The sequence below is a fragment of the Bos javanicus genome, chromosome 19, assembly GCF_032452875.1.
Source record: "Bos javanicus breed banteng chromosome 19, ARS-OSU_banteng_1.0, whole genome shotgun sequence".
NCBI classification, from domain to species: domain Eukaryota; kingdom Metazoa; phylum Chordata; class Mammalia; order Artiodactyla; family Bovidae; genus Bos; species Bos javanicus.
In genome coordinates this window covers 56,074,597-56,096,067 of record NC_083886.1, presented here as the reverse complement: position 1 = coordinate 56,096,067, position 21,471 = coordinate 56,074,597, and the positions used below count along the sequence as shown (strand labels likewise).

At 57.0% G+C, this 21,471-nt stretch overlaps 1 protein-coding gene and 1 long non-coding RNA gene across 7 annotated transcripts in view; one reads left to right on the top strand and one right to left on the bottom strand.

The window, feature by feature from the left end:
* Positions 1–21,471, top strand: part of SEPTIN9 (septin 9) — a 179,409-nt gene that overhangs the window by 71,919 nt on the left and 86,019 nt on the right. The gene's annotated exons all lie outside the window — the stretch shown is intronic.
* Positions 1–21,471, bottom strand: part of LOC133232821 (uncharacterized) — a 307,249-nt gene that overhangs the window by 203,166 nt on the left and 82,612 nt on the right. The window lies entirely within an intron of this gene.

The window sequence follows — 21,471 nt, the reverse complement described above, 5'->3', positions numbered from 1 at the left end:
CCGCGCTCGCCCTGCGCGCTGCCGCCGGGTTTCCTTCCTTTTATTGTTGTTTGTGTTTGTCGAGCGACGAGTCTCCTCGAGGGCTCGTCCTCGAAGGACCCGGGCGCGCAGTTTCCCTCCCGGCTTGTCCTTCAATCCTCTCCGTTGCGCTCTTCCCGTCGGCCTCGGGGGCCTGGTCCTTGGGGCGGGTTGGGGGAGTTAGTTACCCGTCCCCCGCGTCCGGCCCGCAGGACAGCCGCCTCCCACCCCCTCGCCTACATCAGTTTCGGGGCCGGGGCTGAGCAGAGAATCCGGGCTGGGGAGGCACCCGAGGGGACACGGTCCAGGCCGCCAAGAGTCTAGAAGGCGGGGGCGGAGGCGCGTCCCATTGCCCCCATCCGGGCCTGGGGACGTCGTCAGCTGCCTCCCAGATTCCGGCCGTAGCGGGGAGGGGGCCCTGCTTGCCGGTAGGGAGCGCGTGTTGGTCCCCTCCTCCCTCCGGGGTTTAGAAAAGTGTGAGGGGACGTGGGGAGCTTCTCCCGCCGGATGCGGTAGGACGTCCAGCTCCTGGGCTCGTGTATGTGCGTAGCTTTCGTGCGCCCTCCTGCCTGCCGGTGGCTCTGCGTCCTGCCTCCCGGGGAGTGAATAAAGCGGTCGGAAGGGAAGCTCACACAATAGTCTCCAGCATTTCGGGGCCAGATTTCGGAGGGGCGGGTCTGTCTCTGCTGAGATCTGGAGCCCCCGCCCCTCAGAGGGGCTCCCAGGCAGCCTTTGGGCAGACCCTTCTGGTGGGCCCCGACCTGGGAAGGCTGGGTTGAAAGGAGTGAACAAAAGTCCAGGTGCCAGGCTGGTCCTTAGGGCAGAGTCAAGGCTGGGGTCTGGGGCCCCAGAGCCCAGCTGGGCACTTGGCCCACTTGGGGTCAGCTCCTTTTGCAGGGGCACTTCTGGGGACCAGAGCCTGGCTGGACCCCAGGCAGAGCCCCAACAGCTGTAATTCTGGGCTGGGCCTGGACTGGCTTAGCAGGGGGTGGAGAGACAGGAGGGGGTGGGGTCCAGCTCTGGCTTGCCTTGTCCAAGGGACGTGCCTGCTGGGGGCTGGCTGTCTGGTTGGAGCACTTTTCTGACTGTGACATTGAACACTAAGAGGAGTTCTGGTCTACAGAGCTGTGATGGCTTGTCCCGATCTTTTGGGGGTGTGTGCTCATACTCGAGGTCTCTCTGAGTCTGTTTTGCCTTCAGCTTGCCCCCAGCCACTGCTGGAGGAGGAAAACACTTCTAGGGCCTTTTATGCCCAAGAGTCTGAGTGGGAGAACTGGTCGACCTGGAGATGGCTGCCTGCTTCAGGTCCTGCGCTCTGTGTACTTTTCTCCTGAGGCCTGTGCGAGTTAGGTTGGCTTGCGGTCCCGGACATGAAAGCAGGAGGTCAGGAGCCCTGAGGCAGCCGGAGGAGGAGGAGGTTTAGGGGTCGTGCGCTTTGTCACAGTACATGCCCCGGAGGTTGTTGGTGCCTCTGACTCGGGGCCCGCGTGCAACTCCATCCTCTCCCGAAGTGCCCCATCTGGAGATGCCAGCAGCCTCGGCAGCTGCTTCTCAGGCAGCTTCTCAACCCTCTCATCTGGTGGAGACAATGGCCTCATTGAGACCATCCTGGTGTGGCGGTTGGCAGCCCCGTGCTTGTGCTTTCAGGGGGGGATTTCTCACTGAGGGAGCGGAGCCTGGACCCTCTGGTTCCTGGTGTGCGGCAGCCTCCCCACTGTGTACCCCGCAGACTCATGCACTGAAGGCAGGCGAGTTAGAGCCTCTCGCGTGCACGTTGGTTGTTTGTGTGTGTGTACGTGTGTGCGCTCTGTACACATGGTCAGCTTGGAGACCAGAAAGGCAGCCTCCCCAGGAGCCCCCGAAACTTGGAGTGGAGTTGGGTGTTGAGAGTGACAGCCTTGGACAGACAGACGTGGGAAGGAGAGATCAGGGCAGGAGGAGGGTGTCTGACCCGGAGCAACTGTGGGTGATACTGGCTGGCAGAGCCAGGACAGAGAAAGGTCGTGGTGGTGGAGGAGGCGGAAATCTGGTTGCAGGCAGGAGGAGGAGCCCGCTCGGGCCAGGGACAGTGAGCTGAGTAGGGGAGGCCGGAATGAGCTGGCCTATTAGGGCTGGGGCATGAGAGGGGCCAGCTTGTGACAGTCAGACGAGCAAGGTCACGGAGGACCAGGTGTGCCTGCCCGCCGGGAGCCCAGACCATCCTGGGGAAGCTGCTGGAGTGGCCGAGACTGGAGCCGGAGGAGCTCTGGTCTGTTTCCATGGGGCTGGTGGGGGGCCTCTGCCTGGGCTGCCTGCTTGATATCTCAGTTTCTGCAAGGTAGGGTCAAAGAGGTGGGAGGAAATCCTGGCTCCTCGACAGCTGCATATGTTGGTGGCTAAAGATGGAGGCCCCAGGGGCCACCACCAAAGGCTGGAGAGTTCTGAGCCATGGCAGTTGCTGGGGGTGACTTTCAACCGGAGCAGACTGGAGTCCTACGATTGGGTCCCATTGGCTCTGTTGGGGTGTTTCCTGGAGGTTTGGGGCAATGGCAGTATCCAGGCCAAAGTAGCAGGCCCTGCAGGGCAGTCAGAAAGCTGTCCCAGTGGAGGTGTGTGTGTGTGTGGAGTGGATACCCCTAGTTAAATTCTGCTGACACCCCATATCCTGGGCACATGCCTCTCCCTTCCCTGGGGAACACTCTTGTCTTTTCACCCTGCTGTTTCTGCTCATCCCCTTACCTACCCTGGAGGACTGAGGGTGAGGTTGTTAAGCTCCACAGCCATCACCGAGGTGGCGTGGAGATGCAGCCTGTCTCCTATTTTGGAAGTGTCTGGATTCAGGTCTCCCCTGGGGACTGCCGGGCGGGGGGGCAGTGTCCTCCGTAGGTGTGAACCTCCCACGTGATGGCCCCTGCCCTCCCTCTGAGGAGGATCCCAGGGTTCCGCGGAGACCCCCATGAAGGGGCAGGAGGAACATCTTGTGTTTTGCTGGATTGGATTGATTTTTTTAAAGTTTCATTTCCCCTGTTGGGAGCTGGGCTGCAGGTGATCTCAGCACCGTCACTCCCCGTGTGATGGGGTGGCTGGAAGGGCGACCCCGTCTGCTATCTGGCTCCCGGCTGGCGGAGTTCAGGGCAGTCGGACGGCGTGTTCTCTAACGAAGGCAGGCCAAATCTGTTATCGCAAACGCTATTACAACTCGGGTCTTTGTGTAACAAAAGCCCTTCCAAGTGCCAGCTGTTGGCCTACTTTCCCAGCAGGGTTGGCTGTAACCGGATTTGCATGGGCTGAAAAAATCCTGAAAGTCCTTGATGTTGGTTGAGACGCAATCTGGCCCAGGACCCAGGAGTTCCGGTCCCAGAGCCGTCTCTCCCACCTGGAGGAGGTGTCTGCCCTTCTGAACCTCTGACGTCTGTCCTCTGACGTCTCATTATGGGATCCTGCCAGCTGGGTCCTGGAGCCCAAGCAGGCCCTGGCCCCAGAGCATGGAGCGGGCAGCGGGCAGGGAGAGGGTCTCCTGGGGAGATGAGACCCTGTAGTTGTCTGGGAGCTTGTCTGGGAGCCCAGACGCCTCCTGGACGAGGGCTCCCTCGACGGCTGCGTCCAGGTACCCCTCTCCTCCCAGGAGAACAAGGTCTAGCTTGCTGATGGGTGTGAATCTGCCCCTAATTAACACCACTGGGCTTCTTGAGCGATGAGTCCTGCTTTTCAGCGAGACTTGAGGCCTCTTGAGAATACAGCGTCCCCACAGTCCTCCCCTGGTGGCAAGAGACAGGCACCGTGGTGGTGTGAGATCACACGCTGGATGGAAGGAACCAGCCTTCCTGGGACTCCACTGGTACCTGCTCGTGGCTACGAGGGGGTGGCTCTCATGGGTCTGACCACCACCAGCTGTGTTGGCCTGGTGCTGTTGGGTCCAGGATCCGGGGCTAGACTCACCCTCTGTCTTGATTGCGAGGAAGTGCCAGGTGGCACAAGGGTCCCCATCATCAGTGGGGCTGAGGTTTAGACGTGGGCCAGAGAGGTGGGTTGGGCAGGGACATCCCGTGTGGTGGGGTGTCTATCTGGAAAGGCTTCCTGGAGGACACAGATCCTTCCAGGAAGTCTTTTTTTTTGGTGGGGGTGGGGGTGGGGGTGGGGTGCTGTACCGCATAGCCTGTGGGCTGTTAGTTTCCAAGCAGGGATTGAACCTGGGCCTTTGGCAGTGGACACATGGAATCCTACCCACTGTAGGAAGGTTTGAAAGGGACGAGTGGGTAGAGTTTATATCCTGAAGGAGAGGGAGGGCCTTTGGAGGGAAGTGATGGGTAGGGCAGCTGGGTGGTGAAGGAGTCTTGGCCCGTGAGCCTCGGTTTCCCCTTCTGTTGAGTGGGGTTATAAACAGCCTCTGTCCAAGGATCATCTTGGGGAGATAGCCAACAGCCTGAGCCTGTTTCCTGTTCCTGGGAGTATGGTAGGTGCTGCTGCTGTTGGGGCTTGAGGTGGGGGTCAGATATTTGCTGAATCAGGTGGGTGTGGATACCTAAATGCAGGAATCTGGGTGATGGAAGGGAAGGGGTGCAAGGGTCTGTTGGGTCCCCGAGTGGTTGGGGGGAGTGGTGGTGAGTGAGGCTGTATACCATGGTCAGCACAGAAGATTCAGAGCAGATACTTGTGTTACTGGCCAGCCCAGGAGCCATTGCCCGGGCCTGGGAGGTGTCACGCTGTCTCACAGGCAGAACTTAGAGACTCGGGTCAGGTGGGCTGCCTGCAGGGTTCCTTCACTGGGGATGTCATCCCAGTCTCCCCTCACCCCGGAGCATCCCAGATGGGTGGACTATGGGCCCACCCTGCAGATGACGACACAGGCATATGCTGTATGACCTGGCTTTGAAGACAGTGGGGTCGGGCTGCTTGCCCATGCCTCTGCGGGCTGCCAGCCTTCCTGAAAGAGAGTCGGAACTGGCAGCTGGTGTCAGGGATAGGGGTTGCTGACCGCAACATCCTCCTTGACCAGCGGCCCTATGCTACTCCTGATTGTGTTGCAAATCTGAAACTTGGTGCATCGTCCCTTCTGGGGCCAGTGTGGAGAAGCCGGGGCTTGGAGGCCAGAGCTGGGTGCCTCGAGCTCACCCCCAGGGGCTGGTTAGCCCTGCACCCTTGTGCCAATGTGGGAAGCAGATGGGCATGGGCTGGGGCCTCCGAGTCTGGAGAAAGGAACCCCCTGGAGCTCAAGCCCCCAGGCTCAGTGGCAGCCATGGACATCCCTGGGCCCGAAACATGGTGGGTGGACACACAGTGGGCGTACTTGCTCAGGCCATGTTTGTGAGCGAGACTGTCCAGCCGGTGGAAGCAGGTGGCCTTGCGGCCTGTTCATGACGTGACGTTGCCAAGGGCAGATGGCACACTCACCCTGCAGGGCTGGAGACTTCTCAGCCTGGTGACCGTGGCCTTGGCGCGGCCTTGGCAGGCCCCTAAGGGAATGCCTGGTGCTCCCTCATCCTGGTGCTGGCTGAGCAGAATGGGGCCTCACCTTCTTTCTCTCCTTGAATGTCCGGCAGTCAGGGTAATGTCACGTTCAGAGATGGAGCCCCCTACCACGGTTCAGTTCAGGCATCACCATTATCCTCCCCCCGCCACCGCCTGTTTACCAGCTGAATGCCCCTCACTCATTGTGCTGGGGGTGGGCTGGCTGCTAATAGAAGGCTCCTTGGGGTACAGACAGGACCACAGGCCAACAACAAGGACCTGAGGGCCAGGCTCAAGGGATCCGTGGTGGCCCCCAAACCCAGGAGTCCCACCTTCCTGCCAGGCCAGACCAAGTGCTTCTGATGGGCTTGGAGTCCCCAAGGGCAGGTAGCAGCGGGTCATGGTGTAGACCTTCAAAGGTCTGGTGGTGTGTTTAGAATGGTGGGCTAAGGTAGAGGGTAAGGGGTGCTGGGCAAGCTAGGGGGCTCTCGGGAGAGATTTATCAGAAGTCAAGACCCTCCGGAGGATGTCATTTCCCGGGTTCATCCCAGAAACCCAGCCGGGAAGCAAGTTCCTTTGCTTTCTCTTGGCGGCACCACCGAGGAAACGTGGTCAAACAGCAGCTGTCTTTCCAACCTCCTCTTGGTTTTTCCCAAATTTGGAGGCTGAGTTGCTTATGAGATGAAACGGGCTGGAAGTCTGTGGAACCCGGTCCCAGAAGACTGAGGATTTGTAATTTTTCTGGCCAAACAGACCCAGCGGTTGGCCCCTAGACACCCCCGGGTGCTGGGGGCATTTCTGGGCTCCGGCTGTTTAATTTGGTCTGGACAGAGCCCGGAGGCTCCGTTCAGCCTAGACCAGGAGATGGTCTGGACACTTCAAGTTTGTTGTCAGTTTTTAAAGTGCTGCCAATGCCCTGAAATTTAGGCAGAGGGACAAGAGAATGGCCTCCATGCGATTGGAGAATATACACAGCGAGCACCTCCCCCCCGTAGCACAGAGTGGGGTTGCAGGGGAGGTGAGGAGCCCGGGAATGAGACTCCAACCTGCCTCTCTCTTTTTTAAAAAAGTTATTTTTAATTGGAGGACAATTGCTCTACAGTGTTGTCTTGGCTTCTGCCATACATCAGCGTGAATCAGCCACAGGCAGGCGCATGTCCCCTCCCTCTTGAACCTCCCCTCCGCCTCCCAGCCCATCCCACCCCTCGAGGTTGTCACAGCACCAGGTTGAGCTCCCTGTGTTGTACAGCAAGTTCCCATTAGCTACCCGTGGTAATGTACATGTTTCAATGCTATTCTCTCAATCCGTCCCACCCTCTCCTTCCCTCTCTATGGCCACAAGTCTGCTCTCTCTGTTTGCATCTCTATTATTGCCATACTAATAGGCTCATCAGTACTATTTTTCTAGATCCCATCATCTATGTGTAATAGACAATATTTGTTTTTCTCTTCCTGACTTATTTCACTCTGTATAACAGGCTCTAGTTTCATCTACCTCACTAGAACTGACTCAAATTCATCCCTTTTATGGCTGTGTAATATTCCACGGTATATCTCAAATATGTAGACAACTTCTTTATCCATTCACCTGTCGATTGACATCTAGCTTGCTTCTGGGTCCTGGCTGTTGTAAACAGTGCTCCAGTGAACACTGGGATACATGTGTCTTTTTGTGTTGTGGTTTTCTAAGGGTATATGCCCAGTAGTGGGATTGCAGAGTCAAACGGTAGTTCATTCAAAAAGACCCTGATACTGGGAAGGATTGAGGGCATGAGGAGAGGGGGACGACAGAGGATGAGATGGCTGGATGGCGTCACTGACTCGATGGACATGGGTTTGGGTGGACTCCGGGAGTTGGTGATGGACAGGGAGGCCTGGCGTGCTGCGGTTCATGGGGTCGCAGAGAGTCGGACACGACTGAGCGACTGAACTGAATGATGGTAGTTCTAGTCCTGGTTTTTAAAGAAACCTCTTTACTATTTTCCATAGTGGCCGTATCAATTTACATTCCCATCTATAGTGCAACAGGGTTCCCTTTTCTCCACATCCTCTCCAGTATTTATCGTTTGTAGGTTTTTTTGTTGTTGTTGATAATGTCCATTCTGACTAGTATAAGGTGATACTTCATTGTGTTAATAATTTTGATGTGCATTTCTCTAACAATAATGACATTGAGCATTTTTTCACATGTTTATTAGACATCTGTATGTCTTCTTTGGAGAAATGTCTGTTCAGATCTTCTGCCCATTTTATTGATTGGGTTGTTTATTTTTCTGATATTGAGCTGCTGAGTTGCTTTGGAAATTAATCCTTTGTCAGTTGTTTCATTTGCAGTTATTTCTCCCATTCTGGGCAACCTGCCTCTTTATTTTTTGTGTCGTGTGGTTTTTCTCGGTTGACCCTCTCTCTCAGATTTCTGAGTCTGACAGTCCCTCCTGGAATGCTGAGCCCCACAGTCTCCAGCCTTTTCTGCTCCCAGTCTCCGGGCCATCTGGGGAACCCATCTCTACCCCGAGATGCAAAATTAAGAAAATCGAGGGACCTGGCCTTGAACACATTAGTGTGCCCTCCCCATGCATGGCTTAGAGCTTGCTGTGTCTCTGTCCCCAAGACCGGGAGCCCTGCCTTCAAACACCTCCGGGGGGTCCAGGTGGGATGGGGGAGGTGAGGCAGGAGAGGTGACCAGCTCCTTACCCCCAGCCCCCCACATGTCTGCTGGTTACTGCAGCCTCTGAGGGACTATCTGGCTAGGGGTTTGATGGAGGTCGCTCTGGGTACAAATAGGGGGAGCAGGGGCACCCCCTCGGGGGGCCTTACGTGGCTCTTTCTGGGGATGGGGCAGGGATAGGGAGTTGAGTTTGTCTTGCCGCCTGGGTCTTAGCAAGTCTAAGCTGGGAGTTCCTGGGGCTGGTTTTTCCCTCACTTGTACAAGGAGGGGTTGGAACTGTGAGCTCTTTGCAGCCGGTGTCTGGTCTTTTATGACCAGTCACAGGCACTTCCTCTGAGTTTCTAGTACAGCTTTCTAGTTGTCAAACTCACAGCCCTCCCCTGCCTTTTGAGGAGTGCAGGCTGATGGCTCCTCTGGCCGTGGGCTTTGACTGTCCCCTGGGGCAAGGCCTGGGGGTCCCAGGCACCTCCATGTGGGAGGCTGTGGCTGAGGATCCCGTGGGAATGGGAAGGGAGACACTGGAACACCGACCACCCTCTCTCTGCCTGCGGGAAGTTCACCTATGGAATGGTCTCTTTCTTTTTTTTTTATTTTGGCGGGAAGGAGTGGTGTCCCAGGCAGAGTGGCCCAGATTCCGGCCACCTCACCTTCTCCCCTCCCCCGTCTTCGGTGAGATGGAGAAGTTTCTGGTTCTGACCGTCGGTGGCCAGCAGCCTGCCGGTTCTCCAGACTCTCCTAGGCAGGACCTCAGCCTGGAGCCCGGTCGGCCCCTCCATGGGTGCAGAAAGCCAGCCCCCAGCAGGGCTCTCGGGCCCTCCTTTCCACGTGGGTGGGCAGTTTCCCTCTGAGGGGCAGGCCAGGCCCCTGCCCTGAGTCCCTGGAGACCGATATCATCTACAGTAAAAGCATACAAGTTTTCCTGGCTCCATCCCAGGCCCGGAGGGGCGGCCTTTTCCGCTGTCCCCTGCCTCCTGTCCCCCATCACAAGTCAGGGGAGGAGTGCTCTGTAAGGAAACTGTGTTTGGGGTTTTGGTTTTTTTTTAGCCTTCAGTTCAAAAATGAAGTAAGTGCTAGAATCCTTCTGTGTCTGGTGGGCTGGGAGGAGGATGGCCGGGGTGGGAGAGGCAGCCAGCTCATTCGTTTGTTTACTCAGCAGTAAACTGTGGGCGCCAGCTGAGGACTAGTTCTGTTCTCCATTCTGGGCTCCAGGCATGAGCCCAGGAGAGGGGTAGGTTCAGGAAGGCTTCCTGGAGGAAGGGGCACCAAGCAGAGTCCTGGGTAGGAGTTTACCAGGCAGGGTCTCCAGACAGATGGTGCTGGCTGCCTCCTGTTGCGATTTCTGCCTGCGTGTAGTTGGTTTGGAAGACCGTGTTATGCCCACATCTGGCACAGGTACCCTTGGCATTCAGGCGGAGGGTGTGGGAAGGGGCTGTTCCTGCAGACATAGGTCGGGGTGTGGAGGAGCTCCAGGCTCCAGCTTTCCTCCTGGTCAGATTGCGGGGAAAGACTTGGGTGGTGCATGTAGTCCACGTGGAAGAGGGGCACGTGATGTGTTTCTGTGGTGAGGGTAGTGGGTCTGGAGTGGTGAGCTTTTCCCTCCGGGATTCCATCAGAAAGACCTCTGGAGGGGCTGCTCTACTTTCCTGCTAAACTACAAAAGAAGCAATGAGGAGGGGGAGAGATGGGGAAGGCACTCATTCATTCACGCCTTTCCAGGCCCTGTGCAGAGGAGAGGGGGCATATGGGGCTGTGTCCCCTCCCTCCTGGTGGCTGTCCACACCCCAGCTCCTGCCCAGGTAGAGGAGTTTGGGGGCAGCTGGAGGAGGGGTGGGGACACCGGTGAGGGGGGAAACCTTGCCCCTGCCCTGGCTGCAGCCTCCCTGTGAAGCTGGGCTGGAAGGGGTGCTCAGATATTTGTATCTCTCCTAATATTTACGTGATGGAGCCGGGCTCCTGCAAGCAGCTGCCCCGGAGCCAGCTGTTGGACTCCGGCCTCCCTCCCGAATTTTTTGTTCTCTGATCCAAGTCCCGGCTCTTCCAGCTGTTCCCCTTTCACTCACAGGCACTTCCTCTGATGGCGCTGGTTCTTGTTCTTCGTAACCGTCTCTGTCTTGAGCACCTTCGACATGCCATGCCCCAGGCTGGGCACTCTGTATTCAAGGGCTCTTGGTCCTCCTGGAAGCCAGCAAGGTGGGCAAGTCTTGAAGGTCACAGGTAGCCCGAGGCCACACTGGAAGGGAGACCCTGGTGCACTACAACCCAGTCCTCGCCTGGGCCGCCTCCCTGGCTGACCCTGCCGGGCCGGAATGGAAATCGCAGTCTACCTAGCAGTGCGGGGCCAGAGCTTGGGGTCTGGCAGAGGCTGCTTGTGTTCATATCCTGGCCTCATCTCTTTCCAGCTTGGTGATCACGTTAGTGATGCTGGAATCACAGGGTTTGTCCTGCAGGTGTGTCTGAGGCTTAGCACAAGACAGGTGCCATGCTGGTGTGGCATGTAGTGGGTGCTGTACTGTTACTGAGAGTCTGGCTTTTAGGGGGCGGGGTGGGCTGTGGAGGTAGCGTGGTGTGATGGTTTAGCATGCTGGCTCAGTCTCACTTCACTTCACGTGTGCTGGGATGTTGGGCTGGTTGTTCACCTCTCTGTGCCTCCGTTTCCCATCTGTAAAATGGGGACGAGAGGGAAATAGCTCATCTGAAGGTCTTGGGAGGTGAATGAGCCCTTAGGGTTGTGCCTGGTGTGTGGTGAGCACCGGTAAACAATGAGTTAAAGATTCAAGGCAACAAGCATTTCCTAGAGGCTCGTAAGTCACACGAGGCTTGTTCCCAGGCCCTCGTCTTAGTAACAAAAAGACCACAGACCGGGGGGGCTTGCATAGCATACATTTACTTCTCTCATTTCTGGAGGCTGGACATCCAAGGTCAAGACTCCGGCAGATTCATTATCTGGCAGTGGCTTCCTGGTTCACAGACAGCGTGTTCTCACCATGCTGATACACGGCAAAAGGGGAGAGAGAGCTCTCTGGGGTCTTTTTTAGAAGACTGCTAATCCCATCACGAGGGCTCCACCCTCAAGACCTCATCACCCCCAAAGGCTCCACCTCTAAGGCCCCATCACCTTGAGGGATAGCATTCAACCTGTGAATTAAGGGAACACACTCTGCAGCAGGGCCCAATGTGGACGGATGAGCTTGGCTCCTGCCTGCAGGATGGTGATGGTCTTTTGGGAGGAACATGATGGCTGTTCTGGGAGTCGAGGGGAAGGGAGGCTGGCTGGGACCCTGGACGCCAGCACTGGGCCTCTCTCTGCCTGGTTCCTGGAGCAGATGAGTTAGTATGGAGGTCCTGGGCGGCTTCGACCTTCTCTCTTTGTTTTTTTTTGATCTGGATCATTTTTAAAGTCTTTATTGAGTTTGTTACAATATTGCTTCTGTTTTATGGTTTTATTTTTTTGGCCAGGAGGTATGTGGGATCTTAGCCCCCTGACCAGGGATTGAACTTGCACCTCCTGTATTGGAAGGCAAAGTCTTAACCACTGGACCGCCAGGGAGGTCCCTCTCAATCTTCTCTAAGGGGATACTGCTAGGGGCCCTGGGCAGATCTGGGGGCCTTGACTGACACGCTCCCTCATCCCATGGGGCTCTGCCTTAGCAGTGCCCAAGTGTTTCCTTTGGTTTGTGACCGGCTTAGGGGCTGAGTGGTGGCTACTGAAGCTGGACAGAGATCTTGGATGCCTTCGGGGGACAGTGGGGCGGGCGGAGCCGCGGGCTGGGGCTGCCTCTGGAAGGATTGGATGCCAAGATGTCATTCTTGTAGGATTCCCAGGAGGGGGATGGAGAGGAGGCTTGTGAGTCCACCGGAGGGCAGAGGTCCTTGCTCACTTTCTCCCCAGACAGTCTCGGGGTGCCAGGCCCATCCAGCCCTCCTGACAGGAGCTCTAGGAAGCGAGGACCAGTAATCTGTCTACTAAGAAGCTCTGGAAATGATTCTGATTGTCAGCTAGAGCTGAGAGTGATCTGGAACCAGAACTTTAGAACCACAAAGGAATTTGGAGAACGAATGCAAGAATATATGGCGATGCAGGCTACCTGATGCTGCAGGAGAAAGACCCAAGGCTGTGTCTCTCCGTGAGCCTGCTTTACAAATATGCGTGCAGTGAAAAGATTGGAAGGATGTTTGCCATCCTTGATAAGCACTATCCATTGATAGTGCTTATGTTTTGCAGATTTTCTGCATTGCACATACACTTTCTGTATTGCTTTTAGAGTAAGGAAAAGAGCAATAGATATTATTTTTTAAGGTTCGTTGTCAAAAAGAAAACTCACCCAATGCAACTTCCCACCCCAGTTTGAGAGACTCAAAGTGCCCATTCCTTTGGCTGATGGTGGCCGAGCCAGGACCTCTGGGTCTTGCTGATTCTTTCCGGCTGTAGGTTGGAGTGCTGAGTGGAGTGAAGCCCAAACACGCAGGCTATGGGGCCAGTTCTGCAGACAGCACCAGCAGCTGCATGTTCGGCTGCAGAGGACTGTGGCCGGAGCCTCAGTCCTCGACCTCAGACTAGGAGGGGAGGTGGCCTCTCCCGGCCTCTCCAGCTCTGCTAAGTGTTTGGAATCACTGAGCCTGTGGTTGCAGGAGTGATGAGAGAAACTTGGAGCTGGTGGCAGCCCCCGAGGTCGCCCTTATGGGGTCATTGGGTGTCCCAGCTGGAAGAGACCAGTGTGCTGAGGCTAGAGGGGTCAGCTGCCTAGCTCAGGTGGTGTGTAGAGGTGACTCGTGACAACTCCATGCCTCATCCGGCAGCCCCCAGCTCTGGGTCATCTGCACAGACCCCCCTACCCTCCCAGACTCTCCCACACCCAGCAGTTCTGCTGAGACAACTTGGCTGAAATTCTCCATTTTTAGTTAAGAAAGGAATTACTCCTGCCTGCAGCTCTGAAAGTTTCCTGGAGGCGCTTTCTCTCTGCTGCTCCGGACCTCCCCCAACTGAGGGGCTTTCAGGCTGGGTAGGTTGTGTCTCTGGTGATGTAGGGGAACTGGGAAGTTTCTTGGTGTGTGTATAAGAGGGCCCTCTCCCTCTCCTTGCCGCCTGGTCCTCGCCGCTGGTGGCTGGAAGGGCCTGGCTTTCTGGGGGCTTCTTAGGGTGGGAATCAGGAAGGTACTGATTGGTAGCCTGGGCCCCGCGTGGCCGGCAGGCAGGTCAGAGGTTATCAGACTGAGCTGGTGGAGCTGGTGGTGCTGGGTGGTGGGGGCGGGGGTAGGTCTCCCGGAGCGGTCTCTGGCACGGAGGGTTTGGAGTTCACTGTCCAGCTCTCATTTTTTCCCTCTCCCGCAGGCCAGAAGCAGACTTGAGAAGTTGTCTATTTTGAGGGTGCGGCTTTGTGAAGGGTTGGGGGTACTTTATCTGTCCACCTGCAACCATGGCTGAAGGCTTCCACACTGGCTCTTTTGAGAAGAAAGTGCAGGGGACAGGAGGATGCCTTAGGGGTCACATTTAAGGCTGGTCACCTCCAAGGATGCCCAGGGTACAGTGCCCACCCTGCTCAGAAGACAGGTCCGTTCGGTCCTTAGGGAGGTTTTCCCTAAGCGTGTATCAGCCAGAAAACACTCAGAGGCTCAAAGAACAAATGTAAAGAGAAAAGAATAAGCAGGTGCTTGCCTGATAACCTGGGCTGGGCGGCCCCTGGACGGAGCCACAGAAGAACAGGACAGCTGCATGGTCAGCTCAGGGAGGCGGGGTGCAAAGACCAGGAAGAGTCAGAGGGAGCGTGTAGGTGTCCCGTGGCCACAGTAGAGACCGCAGGCTGGGGCTCAACACAGGGTTCTGAGCCCAGAAAGTCCAAATTCATGGTGTGGGCAGGGCTGGTTCCTTCTGCTCAGCCTTTCCTCCAGATTCTGTGGGGTCCCGCCGACCTTGGTGCCCTGGCCGGTGGAAGCATCCGTCCAGTCTGCTCCCTGTCTCTCTGTCTCTGCTCTTAGGCGGGACCCTCACTCAGATTTTGCACGCTCAATCATATCCAACTCTTAGAGACCTTATGGACTGTAGTCTGCCAGGCTCCTCTATCCATGGGATTCTCCAGGCAAGGATACTGGAGTGGGTTGCCATTTCCTCTTCCAGGGGATCTTTCTGATCCACAGCTCAAACCCACATCTCTTGCGTCTCCTGCATTGGCAGGCAGATTCCTCCCTAAATCCAGGGCGATCTCATCTCGAGGCTCTTATATATGTGTGTGTGTATATGTATATATATATATTTAATATTTATTTATTTAGTTGCAGCTCATAGGATATTTAGCTGTGGCATGTGGGATCTAGTTCCCTGACAGGGATTGAATCTGGGCCCCTTGGCATTGGGACCATGGAGTCTTAGCCACTGGGCCACCAGGGAAGTCCCTCTCGAGGCTCTTAATTACATCTTCAAAGACTCTCTTTCCAAACAAGGGCACGTGCACAGCTTCTGGGAGTTAGAACACCCACCGATCTTGCCCCATGCAGTGGCCGACCTTAGGGGCAGCAGAGTGTCTGGGTGTGGATCTAGAGACCAGGCTTAGATGGGCTTAATGGCATGACTTTGAGTGATCGAAGGCCTCCCTGGGTCTCAGACTCCTCATCTGTGTCCCCAGAGAGTGATGGCATTCCGTTCCTGATCCTCTGCCCAACAGTATAGCCCAGCCTGGAGGCTGTGCCCGGCTTGCTTTAGGTCTTCAGTGAAAGTGATAAGTGTTAGTTGGTCAGTCGTGTCTGACTCTTTGCAGCCCCACCAGGCTCCTCTGTCCATGGAGTTTTCCAGGCAAGAATACTGGAGTGGGTTGTCATTTTCTCCTCCAGGGGATATTCCCGACTCAGGGGTCGAATCTGGGCCTCCCAGAACTGCACGCAGATTCTTTACCACTGAGCCACAAGGTTCTCTCCAAGTTCCAGATTATTGTGTGGCATTAGCCAGGAGCTTGCTGTCTCTGGTGAGTGCCCAGTAAGGCCTTCAGAGGGGAGTCCTGGAGGCGGCCTCACTCAGCCCCCACCAGGGCTCTTTGGAACAGCTGGGCGGCCCCTGGGAGCCCCTTCCAGAATCTTCTCAGGGTCCAGATGTGGCCTGTCTCACTCTACAAACCCACTTCCTCCTTCTTGTTTCCCGGACTCCTCCTTCTCTGCCAACCCTCCCCCCAGCCTAAGCTCACCCCGTCCTTGAGTGTAGAGACCAGGTTGCCCTGAACCCGCTAATCAGCCTTGGAGCCTGTAGGGCTTTGCGATCACTGAGACACTTTCCTCTTGCCCAGCCCAGCTCAGCCAGTCTGGGGTCATGCGCTGTGACCCACTCCATTCCTTGGGAGGCCTGGGGGAGCAGCTGGACTCCTGGGTGCTGCCCTGACCGGGGCCTGAACTCTGCTCCTCAGGTCACTGTCCCCTGTAATTAGGCCGGAGCTCATATGGGCCTGGGCAGCACCCAGCTGCCGCCCCCAGGCCACAGCCCAGAGACATGCAGAGCTCCATCTGTCCCTCTGGTGTGATTAATGGAGGCTCCACCTGGGCCCAGCAGACCCTGGTATTAGGATTTTTTTGTTGTTGTTGCGTTTTTTAAGTGTTTCTACCATTTCCTGCTGTAGTCAGCGGGGTGATTCCTCTGCCCGCTGGTTGGGGAACGACCAACCCTCTCTGGGCTGAGAACAGAGAAGGGAACTTGGAGCTTCGCCAGGAGGAGCCATCACAGCGACCACTGCCTTGACAGCCCGGTGCCATGGAGCTGAGACTGACCAGGGGTCTCCGGGCCCTGCTCTGCCCCCCGCCCAGTCGCGGGGAAGAATTGGCGCGGTCACAGACGGCTGTCAGCAAGCCAGCTTGTCCGCAGGCTCTTTGTGGACGGGGTGATTCTTGCTCCATGGTCAGGGGTGGGTCTGGGGGAGCACCCAGGGAACAGCCCTGCATGGGACCCTCTGGTGGGCGGAGGGGCGGTGCTCCAACCTGGAAGCAGCTCCTCAGTCCTCTGTGCAGGACAGGACCCCCTTGGGGCATCTGGGGCAGCGGGGGAGGGGTGTGTGCATTAAAGGGCCCTCGGAGCCGCAGCCTGGGGATTCAGGTTTTGAACTCAGTTTCCTCTCAGGGGCTGCCTCCTGCCCTCCTCGGCTGCCATTCATCAGGGAACCTTTGACCCACGGAGGTCAGAAAGGTCCTCTGTCCCCTCTGGTCCCCTGCAGGCAGGGCTGCACCTTGGCCCTCTTCGGCTTTTCAGGAAGCCTGGGTTCACCGCCCCCCTCCCAAGTCGCCACCCCGGTCAGGCTATTCTTCGCCTGTCTGCCCGCATCTCCGTGCGTGTAGCTTCGGCCGTGTTCTGTCTCTCCTCTTTCTGCAGAGTAGAGCTCACAGTTGGTCTCAGAGGGGGAGGACAGTTGGGTCTGAATGCACTCACGTTCCTGTAACTTTTAATTTTACTATGGAAAGAAGGAAGTGCAGTGTCTTAGGGTGATTGTTAGAGTTGGCCTGGAATGACCCCAGTGTCACCAGAGCCGGGGGAATCAACTGGGAGATGGCCGGAGCGGGAAGAGGCCCCAAGTTAAGAAGTGGCTCCTTGTAACATTTGCTGTGGTTTTGCTCTGTAGAGAGGAGTTTCTTGAAGCAGAAGTTGCTACGTGGCTGTCCCACGATGCCTACCAGGGTCTCTTCTCTCAGGCAGCTCCTTGACCCTGAGAGCCGTCACCCAGGACCCTTCTCTGTTGGCAGGGGGGTGGGGGGGAACACGGGTAATGAACCCACCTTAGCCGATTGAACTTGTTGGCTTGATGGGAACTCTGTTGGGAGTGAACAGGGTGCCCTGACGGAGGACAGTGAAGCAACAGGTGCGAGTGGGGACGTCCCGGGATGCTGGACGTCCCAGGTGGCCCTGCCCCAGGAAGATGGGGTGGGGAGGCTCAGCGGCTGGGTGGGAGTGGCAGCCAGCAGCAGGAACCGGTCACTGGGCCAAGGCATTGGTAGCTGTGAAGGGCCGGAGTTGAGCTGGCGGCTGGCGCAGGCCGAGAGGGCAAAGGGCCTTCCCGCCAGCCTGTCCGATTCCAGGGCGCCCGTGTGCCCCGCCAGAGCTGGTGAGGCCCTGCGGGACGTGGCTTCCACATCAACAGAGGCTGAGGAGGCTGAATGGAGAGGCCGTGGCAGCTGAAAGACCTGTTCTGGGTCCTCCTTCTGCAGCTGCCAAGTGCCCCGGACCAGGGGGCGCTTCAGGCGATAGAAATGTGCTCTCTTCCGGGTCTAGAGGCCGAAAGGCAGGTGTGGGCGGCACTGGTTCCTTCTGGAGACTCCGAGGAAAGGTCTCATCCAGGCCCCTCTCCCAGCTCCAGCAACGAGAATCCTCGGCGTCCTTGGCTCGTGGGTGCACCCTTCCATCTTCACACGGCTTCTCTGTCATCTCCTTTTTTGTGTCTTATGAGGACACATGTCTGGGTTCAGGGCCCGCCCTCATCGAGGATGGTCTCACCTTGAGAGTCTACCCTGAGTCCATCTGTGTGCTGTGGGTGCATGCTAAGTCACTTCGGTCACGTCCAACCCTTTGCGACCCTGTGGACTGTAGCCCACCAGGCTCCTCTGTCCATGGGATTCTCCAGGCAAGAATACTAGAGTGGGTTGCCATGCCTTCCTCCAGGGGATCTTTCCAGGGATCAAACCCTCGTGTCTTACATCTCCTGCATTGGCAGATGGGTTCTTTACCACTAGTGCCACCTGGGAAGCCCAGGGGCCCTTTTTCCACATCGCTTTCACAGGTACCAGAGTTAAGACTCAGACGTACCATCTTGGGGCCATTGTGGGACCAGTGTCCTCTGTAGACAGCTTTAGATTTGGATGCCCTTGTACAGGCATCAGGCAGGATGCATTCTAGGTGGATTAGACTGTGTAGCTGGGCTGGGGAGGGCAGGTTCTGCCTGTGTCCTCGCTTGCCAGCATGCTGGAGAGAGCTTTTTCCAGGGAGAAATTAATGTGATGAATTGGGGATTAAGAAAGGGTCTGGAATCCGAGGGCTGGCTGTTGACCACAGCTGCCACTGGGCTCCCTGCCTGTCGTGGGTGGGTTCTTGTTCATGTCCTGAGTTGAGGGGCCAGGGTCACCTTTGCACTCTTTGCGGTGCCTGGAGGCATCATGGGTGGGAAGAGCTTTGTGGAGGGTGTCCCTGTGGTGAGTGGCAGCCTGGCGGGGGAGGAGGAGGGGGCCTGTTTCTCTTGGCCCAACTAGGCAACCCAGCTGGCGGGCACAGCCAACCTCCTTCGCACGTCGCTGTTCCAGGGCAGGCGGTGGGCCAGGCCTCCCCGAGGGGAGACTGTGAGGAGCAAGAACGCACCCCAGAGTGCCCATGTCCTAACAGCAGAAGGAAAAGACAGTCCTCAGATTGTTGGGGGAGGATCTTCCAGGCGGTCCGGTGGTTAAGACTTCGCCTTCCAGTGCAGGGTATGCGGGTTCAATCTCTGGTTGGGAAGCTAAGACCCCACATACCTCTAGACCAAATACCAAAATATAAGACAGAAACAATATTGTAACAAATTCAATACAGACTTTAAAAATGGTCCACATTTAAAAAAAAGTCTTAATTGAGAGGAGTGGAGAGGTTGGGGGCTTTCCAGGTGGCCCTAGTGGTAAAAAAAAAACAAACCCTCCTGCCGATGCAGGAGACATAGAAGACACAAGTTTGATCCCTGGGTCAGGAAGATCCCCTGGAGGAGGGCATGGCAACCCCCTCCCGTTTTCTTGCCTAGAGAATCCCATGGACAGAGGAGCCTGGTGGGCTACAGTTCATGGGGTCACAAAGAGCTGGACATGACTTAGCACGCACACACTGAGAAGCTGACCTCACACTCTTTTGCCTGGGTTGCTAGAGTGCTTGGTGAACCCACAGTTCTCAGGGGCACTGAACTCGCCCTGCATGGCCCCTCAGGGCTCAGTGGAAGTGGCTCAGCTGGGTCCTCCAGCCCAGAGGGTGCAGGCCACCAGTGTGAAACAGTGCGGGGTGCGGAGGTGCAGGCCCGTGTCTGGTCAGGGCTGGGAGCAGGGGCCGTGTGCTGCCCTCAGCCGCGTGTGTGGCTAAGCCCAGGGTGGCCAGCGTCCTCAGCCACCACGCTGGGCCCCCAGGACCCTGAGCCGGAGTGGGAGGCAGGATGGGGCTGGCGCCAGACAAGGTTCTTAGGCCACGTCTGGACCCACAGCCCGGCCAGGCCTGCTCCGGGAGGGTGGGGGAGAGGCCTCAAAGGAGGATCCAGAGCTGTGGGTGCCAGTGGTGGGCCTCCTCTCTTCCTTTATTTGGACTTTGTCTTTGGCTGGGTCGTTGTTAAACAAATGTGTTTCTCGGTGGGAAACCCAGGGCCACCCGCTGCCATTGCTGTTTACCGATGTCCCTGTCCCGGGCCCTGCTGGGCCACAGTGTCTATTTTAAGCGCTTCCTTTTGAACTGTTTCATTTCCAGAGGACACCCCCTCCCACTGAGACTCCACTGGAGGTGCTGGGGGACCCCAGAGTGCTTACCCGTCAGTTACTGCCCTAGGGCTGTTTCCTGGGGAAGGGTGCTAACCCCTTCCTGCCTTCCCTGTGTGGGGCTCAAGGTGGGCACCAGGGGCAGATACTGGCCGTGGGTGTGATGGACTCAGGGGAAGGAAGGCTCGTGCAGCCTTGTCCACCCCCGAGGTGCACAGACAGATGGTAATTATACCAACAGCTGTGATTGCTGCCCGGGCATCGCCGTGTCCGCCTGCAGCTGACACGGCACATGCAGAAGCGGAGGCTCAGAGGTGACAGTGGTCACGCCACCTTGTTCGAACCTCTGCGTTTATTTGGTCCCGAGGCAGGAGCCCACTGCGTGTCCAGGCTGCAAGGCCCCCACACCCGGCCAGCTCTCAGCTCATCCAAGGCACGCAGGGCCGTTGTCCTGCCCTGTCCTCTGCCTGGAACCGGCCCCGCCCAGCCCCCCTTTCCCCAGTGAATTTGTTCTTTCGCTGATCATATCTTGCTTTTGTGGCCTTGGGTTCCTTTCCTCTGCAGGCGTGTTATTTCAGGGACCGGTCCGTTGGCCTGTTGATTCTTCTTCCGTCTTCTCTGCTGCCCTGGAGGGAGCTTGTCCACCCAGCTGCAGCGCCAGCTTTTGGTCCCCATGGGAGACTGGAACCAGAGGAACTGAGTCCACCCCAGGGGTCACACATGCCCCAGACTCATTCTGATGGGTCTTTCTGTGCTCTTTCTCTGCAGCCTCAGGCCAGGGAGCAGGGAGGTGCCCTCCACCTGGCACCCTGGGTTCCCTGGGTGTCTGACCCTGGCTCCCACGTGGCCACTGGACCTCAGGACAGAACTTGCTTTGCTGTCTCCCGGAAGAGACTCACATTGACCAGGGCCACTGCTTCTGGAGCCTGAGCCTGGGGTCAGAACCTCCCTGAGCTGTGGCAGGGATGCTCCTCCCACGGGAGCTGAACTTGGTTTTGACCTTGTTCTTTGCATGACGTTGGTCCCAGCCTGGAGCAGGGCTGTATGGCTCGCCCCACGTCCCCTACCCAGACTGAGGTGTGCTCCAGGAAGTGCTCCGGAGCGAGGAGAGGTTTGCTCACAGCTGCGCCCTCACAATGGCCTCTTGTCTGCGGCGCATTCCTCCTTAAACAGGCCCAGATCCAGGCTGCTCTCGCCCCGACCCCCACGGGCACGATGCCGGGAGGTTTGCATTTGGACAGGCGGCCGGGCCTGTGCGGCAGGCGGCCGAGACTGTAAGTGTTTGATGGACCAGGAGAGGCTGGGCCGGAGGCGCGGTGACCCGCACCCTCCCCCTCCTTCTTAGCAGGGTTTGTTTTTTGCGAGCAGTGTTGATGGTTTTATCCCCTGAAAATATGAAGTGACCTGCGTTAGCGTAGGCACCTTGGGAAAAGGCAGGAAAGTGTAATGAATTAAACAGCCACCTTAATTCCATCCAGAGATGGCTGTTTTCCTCGAGTGTGCGGGCGCATGTGTGTGTGTGCACGCGTGCGTGCGTGTGTGAGAGATGACGTCAGGCCCATGCATGCATCTTGGGTTGTTCTGCTATTTTTACTCAGTATGCTCAGCATTTCTCATCTTCAGAACCATGATTTTGATGACTTTGCAGGACTCCGGCACATGGATTCAGAAAATCTCCGTAACCTCGAATTGTTTCCAGCGTTTGCTGTTTTAATGCTGATGCAAACGTCTCATACATAAATCTTTCTGCAGATCCGATCATTTCCTGGGGGGTGAATTCCCAGCAGTGGGCCAAAGGTCTTCAGGCTCTTGTGCACATGGGGTGGGCAGGTGGGGGCCAAGGACAGCTTTTGAGAGCAAGGGAGGTTCAAACCTGGTTTTGTGGGCGGGGGTCTTGCATTCACCAGAGGAAGGAAGGGGGCGTA